The 7,594-nt window shown below is 44.3% G+C and overlaps 1 long non-coding RNA gene across 1 annotated transcript; it reads right to left on the minus strand.

The window, feature by feature from the left end:
- Nucleotides 1-2,050: 2,050 nt before the first annotated feature.
- On the minus strand, nucleotides 2,051-5,039 carry LOC147031800 (uncharacterized). The gene is made up of 2 exons (XR_015054490.1): nucleotides 4,576-5,039; nucleotides 2,051-2,250 (listed from the first exon to the last, which is right to left on the minus strand). It is a non-coding gene; the product is annotated as an uncharacterized LOC147031800 (long non-coding RNA).
- Nucleotides 5,040-7,594: the final 2,555 nt, after the last annotated feature.

The following is a 7,594-nucleotide window of genomic DNA, read 5'->3' on the forward strand; positions in this document are numbered from 1 at the left end:
TACCACAAACAAACTATAGCTGGAGGCTGTTTTGGGCTCAGTGACAATTCTGAAAAGAGCCCTCGGAACAAAACTCTGAGAACAAAACAACTTAAGCCATGAATCTCGATCCTTACACCGAAACGAAGATGGATACTTTGAGTCCTGGGAGGTCTCCGTGCCACCTTATGAAACCCAAATTATGGAGAAAACAATCAACGACACACACACACACACACACACACACACACACACACACACACACACACACACACACACACGACATCGAGAACAGCAAAACACATCCTTTGGAATTGTCAGAAGACAAGAGCATTGTATCTTTTAAATGAATGGTGTTGCTTAGCATTTGAACCAACATCTATCCTTACTATAATTCAGGAACCGGTGTTTGTGCGTTTGTTTGTGCATGTGTGTTTGCCACGTTATTCCGACAATTCTGGTTGGATTACATCCGGACATGCTACATAGGATCAGCATGACCCCAATTAATGTATCGGTGTTTTTATCTTTGCCGGTTGTCTTGGGAGGAGGGAGGGGGGATGCAAATTTTCTCTGTAAATGTTTATCACGTAGCGCCGCCTCTAGGTGGGGAAGGGGATTACAAGTGTCCACCATTTACAGTGGTTTTCCTCTCCACACATTTTTCAGTGCTGTCAGGTAGCCTGGTGTTGGCTCAGTGGTTAGGGTGGCGGCTTGGGATCCTAGGGTCGAGTTCAAGCCCCGTCGGCTGCTGAATTAATACACCAGGGGGTTGACTCAGCCTGTCATCCTTCCGAGGTCGGCGAAATGAGTAACAGTTCCATTGTGTGTACTGGTAGAGGGGCACTGCATCAGCGACACAATCGCGCTTCAATAAATGATAGCTACCCTGGCAGCTAAGCTGCCATACGACCACAGTGTTGTCAGGTGTTTTGAATTGTAAGTAGGTGGTATGTTTTTGCTTCATGAATGTAACCCTGGTTATTTATTTGTCCGATACAAAACTGTCGGTTGCCCATACACTACCCAAATAAAGGTATGCATCAGAATCATGTGTTGCATGCTTTGAACAAAATTGCCCAGAAGGGCGGCTACTCTGCTCGTAGAACCAAATCAGTGTTGATAAAATGCACTCCAATAAGCACAGACACTGAACTAGCTAACCAGCTCGTCAAAAATCATTTACACCGTAACAGTGAGAACGTAGTTCAGCTGATATGAACGTGACATTTGAATTCCCCAGGGAAGAAAACGACACACCGTTTCACGTGATGAAAGTAACGCTGAATGAGCAGAGGCCTTCCTTTCATGAACCCACACAACATGATAATAATTTGCCCCATAATGTAGGAAGTGAATGAGCAAGTCATTTGAGGCGTATCATTTTGTTTATCAATGGTCCAACAACACGTCATTAAAAAAACACTTGAAACCACAACGATCGGTGATGCCTCTTCGCAGTGGTTGCACCCCCGATGCAAATCGGGAGCCAAATCTTCCCTGTTGTCTGGATTCGTAAGGGCAGCACGGTCACGGTCAGAGTGTCAATCGGTCCCCATGGACCGGCCCATTCCCTCTTGTCCCTCTCTGATTCTGTTGTGGTCCCGACTTCGTGAAGGTGGGGGTACACCATCCTGGATGTTGGAGGTCTCTGGGTTGTTCCTGGGAGATTGACCGGCTGTCTCTGCACTGTGTGCTCGTTTGAAAGAACTTTCCGGGGACTATACTAAAACAACAACAATAATAACAACAACAGTTGAGACCAGGACCGAACAACACAGTGGGAGATGAGGTTAACCGGCCGATGTCGAGACGTGAAAGAGGAACCAATCCGTTACTGCCATCTTCGACAACCTGTACACAGTTCCCTCACTGCCCTTTAGTCACACCAAGAACAAGGACTTCCGCTTTCCACCCCTGACCCCAAACACCTTCCCTTTTAACCAATCAGAATCTACAGTAACCAAGACAATGGTGGTCGTTGCACATCAGCACAAAGTACAAGTCGTTCATGTTCGAAAGTTTGAACAAGCAGATGGAACATTTAAAAATCCAGATTTCCCGTACTCACGTTTGTCAATACCGAATATCGAGACCAAGCGAGACATGGTTTTCTTTTCATCGGGAGCGGATGGCAACGGTCGGCAAGCCGGTCCGAGGGTCCCGACGTCTTTAGTTGTACCCCCGTGACTCATGATTCGCATTGGAGGAGCTGGGGGCTTGTCCTCAACCTCACCGTTGTCACCCATCAGCAATGCAACCGCTTGGTATCTGGAAGAGGCACGAAAGAAGAGTTTGGACGTAAATATCATGAACACACAGACAGTCATACGTGCACAAGAAAACTAACAGCTTGCACTACTTACTCTGTCAAAGCACATCTTTATGAACAATTTGCCATATTTTCAGACCGCTTATGATTAATACATGGACAGTGATGACAACCTTAAAAAAAAAAACAAGAAAAAAAATAAAAAGCAGTGAGTTAGGCAGAGAAGTTATCATTGGTATATAAATTAGGGAAAACATTCCACAGGCAAGCAACAAAGGTTATGGCAAGTCCGGATTCTCACAGCATAGGAATCAGTTGATACGAGTGTCTCTGTGATGTATAACGAAAACATTGCTTGCACGTGATAAAGAACACAAGTGAGCAATTCTTCCCCTTACCTAGAAATCGAATGAGCCTGCTGAGCCAATATCTACTTTGATGGCTGGAAGAGCAAGGGGAAGGATGGGGAAGGAGCTAAATCAAGGAGGAAACAAACACAAGGCGAAGGGTTGTCAAGAAAGAATCTCAAACGACTTATTACGAGAACCGCACATTTACCCGGAACAAAGAACCTTTTCACACACACACAGACCACACCGAGCACCCATACATTTTCACACATCGAGCCAACAGACAACATTTTGACTTCTCAGTTCACTTTGCACCCATGCACGATCATGGGGTGTGGTGTGGGTTCAACAGTTACGAAGCATCCAAACTCAGGGGTCAGTATGACAGGATGGTGCAAAGGTGGCACGCTTACTTTTGAGGCATCTAATCTGGGTTCAATTGCAGAAACCAAACACAAACTCATGGATCGGCGTTTAGCAGGCGGATCGCAGCATCACAAAGTCCACCGTCCACCCGGTTAAGCCAGGCGTCCTATCTGCGAGCATTACTTGGTGGACGTCAAAAGATCTCACGGTGTCTTTCGCGATGAATAGGTGAGGTATCACCGGCACCCTGGCCAAACCACCTTCAGCCGAAACGTCAGGCCTGGCCTACCAGTTCGTGAAAGACTTGGGCCAAAAACTCCCCAAGCCGACCTCACAAGGTGGAAATAGTTGGATGGTAGTAGCTGTCGTGGCAGTAGATACAAATTCATAGATCAAAGCAGAAGTTGCAGGAACACTTCCTTTTTATGATGCTCAAGGCCAGACATGAAATAATATATATATATATATATATATATATATATATATATATATATATATATATATATATATATATATATATAATATATATATTACAAGGGAAATGAGTTTGGTGGGAAAGACTGAGAGATCCACTAGAGATAAATAAGAGGGAAGTAAAACAAAATACCAAAAATGAAGATGTGTGCAGTACACACCCATAGTGTGACGTATCACCATGAGAATGTTGCGGACTTTGAAATCTCTTATCTCACGCATCTGTCACGGCAAAGTTATTCTTCACCGGCTTTGCCACCTCGGTCTGGAATCATGACAATGTCGTGGCACTCTGTTACTGTTACACTTAAACTCACGCACACTAATCCCAGCAACGAAGCTACCCACGCATTCCAAAAGAACCACACCTTGGAAACTTGGATTCACTTGGCGGTGAACTTACACTTAACACTTTACAGCGAAAAAAAAATTTACATCAACTTCACTTAACGTACGTACCGTACGATCTCGTTCACCGCACGGGTCTCGGTCAAAAAACTTTTCCTGCTCCTGATCCTCCCCAATAAATAAATAAAAACAACAAATAATAAATAAACAACAAATAATAAATAAATAAAAACAACAAATCATAAACAAATAAATAAGTAAAAACAACAAATAATTCACAAAAAACAAATAATAAATAAACAAACAAACAAATAAATAAATAAGTAAATAAATAAATAAGTAAAAACAGCAAATAAACAAATAAATAAATAAATAAACAAACAATAAATAATAAGTAAATAAATCAGACACCTGTCACTCCCTCGCACGTTCTCCGAAACACCCCCTGTTCCCTCCAATCTACCTTTCCCTCACACCCCGCACTCAGCGCCCCCATTCTCCCCCAGTAAAGGTAAACGCTTGTTCACCGGACCGTGCGATCACCTTCAACTCACCACACAAAAAAACACGAGCGCGCCAAACCGTCCTCCCACTTCACAATTCGCACGAGTCCGCTATTCGCGATGTGCCGTCTGACGGACCCGCCCTCGACTAGTCGTCTCAACCCGAAAAGGCGTTCTTTTCCCTGGGCACGCGGAACAGGCCGCACCGCTCCCCCACCCACTATCCCTCGGGACGATTCGCCCAAATCGGAGGAGGCCCGGCGAAATGCGCTCCGCAGCTCACCGAATGCGAGTCAGGAGCACGGGGAACGAAGGGCGAAGGAAATGCGGTCACGGCTGAAGAGCAGAGAGGGACGAGTCAGATAGCGGAAAAATGGCGAGAGCCCACTTCGCACACCACGCACTCTCCCTCCGTCTTCCTCCCTCCGTCTCATTCTCCTCCCTCGTCCGTTCACGAGCCGCTGCGCGGGAATCCTCTTCTTCCCATTGGGCCCCGAATTTTTGGAGGTTTTTTTTTTTCTTTGCTGTTTAAAGGTTCAAAGGTCTTACGAAACTGGTGTTCCGTCCAGCGAGCTGCCTTGTGGACCCGGAGCCGTGTCCTCGTGTCAGGGTACTCAGCGCCGAGAGTCCGAGACGTGTATTCTGTTGACAGTCGACGGTGTTATAATAACCACGGTGTGACGTCATTAGGGGGGCCTAAGTGACTGCCATTATGAGTCATAAAGCTTGCGAAGGGAACTTATCGGATTTATCATCAATCCGTGAATATATTCAGCACCCCTGGAGGGGGAATTTATTCAGTGCGGGACGTGATATCACGATCGCGTTAGTATGACGTCACGCGGCTACAGCGCTGACGTCATGCGACGTCATTTTTGGCCGGCGTGATCATCGTTATAAAAGCTTGCGAAGCTCATTATTTGGCGTCAAGAGAACAACTGCACCTCGTCATTAAAGTGTAAATATTCATTGATGAACGTGCATCCCGTATTTGCAGGAGGAAGACGCATCAAGAATAATTTAAATGTTCTTATTTAATTATAAATAAATAAAAAAATTACTTCAATTTTTATTACGAAATACGAATTCAGTATTTCAGTTGTCTTTTGGGAAGACAAGATAGATGGACAAAATGAGGAGCATCTCGCAAATTCATTACGATTTCCTCTACTGGGATACTTCATGCCCTTTTTACTGCCTCTGTTACTACTTCAACGGCCTCAATTGTTCCCACGTTGTGGGGTTCACTCACTGGGGAACGTTTTTGGCCCAAGTCTTTCACGAACTGCCTGGCCAGGCCTGGCGTTCATCTGAAGGTGGAATTACTTTGTCGTTTATTCAATCTGAGAATTCACCCTACTGTCCATCTGAGGGCCGACGCACCTTGTGATATAACAACTTGCCTGCGAAACACCAATCCAATTGGGTTATAATTATAAGTTTATAATTGGGTCGGGAGTCAAATCCAGACCAGACGGTTCAATGGTAAGTACGCCACCTCTGTACGTATTCATCAGAGGTAGCACACCTACCTCTGGAAATCGCATAGGATTCCTGCCACATCAAGAAAATGTGAAGAAATTGTTTGTAAAACAAGCTCAAATGAGCGAACATCGTCGTCCTCTTAATGATGACGTCATAAAAACGAATATGACGTCATTGTGATGTATCAGGTTTGCGATAAATTATTTGTGCTAATGCCCGGCTTGATTCCCACAAACAAAATTCAAACAGCTTGCCGAGTTTCGGAGATAATGGTATAGGTGATTTCCATTAGCGGCGATATTATGACATCAACTTTTTTTTAGGAAGAATTTCCAAAATCGGAGATGGTTACTGCCTGCGCGTGGGCTTTCTGCATATACATGGCAAGTTTCACGAAGATCCGATAAAAACTCTGGGTTGTGAAACAAAAAGTCAAAAAATAGGAATGACGTCATAAAAATTGATATGACGTCATAGTGATGTATCATATGTGCGGTAATTCATCTCTGCTAATGCCCTGTTTGATTCCCGCAAATAAAATTCAAAAAACCCGTCGAGTTTGAGATAATTTTTAGGAGATTTCCATTAGCGGAGATATTTTGACGTCATAACTTTTTTTTCTCTGAGGAATTTTCAAAATCGGAGATGGTTTCTGTCTGCGCGGGGTATTTTTACATATATATATGCCAAGTTTCAGGAAGTTAGAATGAAAACTGTAGGCTGTGAAACAAAAAAGTCCACAAGAACAACAACGTGAGTAAGACTTAGAGATCCTCCACGAGGATCTAAAAAAAACAAAAATCAAACATGGAAGAGGAGTGATGCTATGACGTCACATGTTTTCTTATCATCCTGAGAATATTGTCATGTTTATAGGGTAGATGGAGGAATTTAATAGTAAAGGAAGGATTGTATAGTACAGCATGGTCCGTGGACGAGTCGTAGACATCTCGACGAAAATTAAGGAGGGAAAAATGAGCTTAAGTTGTTACGTGTCACCGCATAGGGGGGGGGGGTGGAGTGATGGTGCTGTGTTAACTTGGTAGGGTTTAACGCTAGTTTCTCCCAGTATGTGATTGTCCCCTGTGACCTTTTCCTATGTTTTTGCATTTACAAAGCTAGCCATAAAAAGACCATGTTGTAAAAACAACAAGAACATAACCAGTAGACAATCACCCCCCTCCCCACCCCCAGGATATGTAACCGACAAGTCATGCCCCTGAGGCTGATGACTGGTCAGGGTGACGTGAGAGAGGGAAGAAGGGCAAGAGAGACAAGAAAGGGCGAGAGACAAGACGGCAGTTGGAAGAAAAGCGTGAGGCTCTGGTCCCTCTCACACGACGAAATAGCGCGATTCTCATTGTTTGTGCTGATGTGAATTTGCTCGAGTGCTGGAACAGGATGCTGGCCGTTGTCTGTTCGGCTGAGTCACGAAGTTTGTACACTTTATGAGAGGGAAATGAATGGTAGAGACGGCGGTCAGAACACTTGCTTGCTCTCCTCGACACGGTCAAGAAGGCTGCATGATTATCGTGGTTCGTGTTGTGTGAATTTGCTCGCATCCTGGAGCGAGATGCTAGCCATTGACTTGTTTGGCTGGGTCATGAAGTTTGTGCTCTTTCGGAGGAAAGGAAGAAGAAGAAGAAGAAGAAGAAGAAGAAGAAGAAGAAGAAGAAGAAGAAGAAGAAGAAGAAGAAGAAGAAGAAGAAGAAGAAGAAGAAGAAGAAGAAGAAGAAGAAGAAGAAGAAGAAGAAGAAGAAGAAGAAGAAGAAGAAGAAGAAGAAGAAGAAGAAGAAGAAGAAGAAGAAGAAGAAGAG

Source organism: Eptatretus burgeri, chromosome 2 (assembly GCF_056783735.1).
Source record: "Eptatretus burgeri isolate ZD-2024b chromosome 2, Ebu_testis_v1, whole genome shotgun sequence".
In the NCBI taxonomy this organism is placed as follows: domain Eukaryota; kingdom Metazoa; phylum Chordata; class Myxini; order Myxiniformes; family Myxinidae; genus Eptatretus; species Eptatretus burgeri.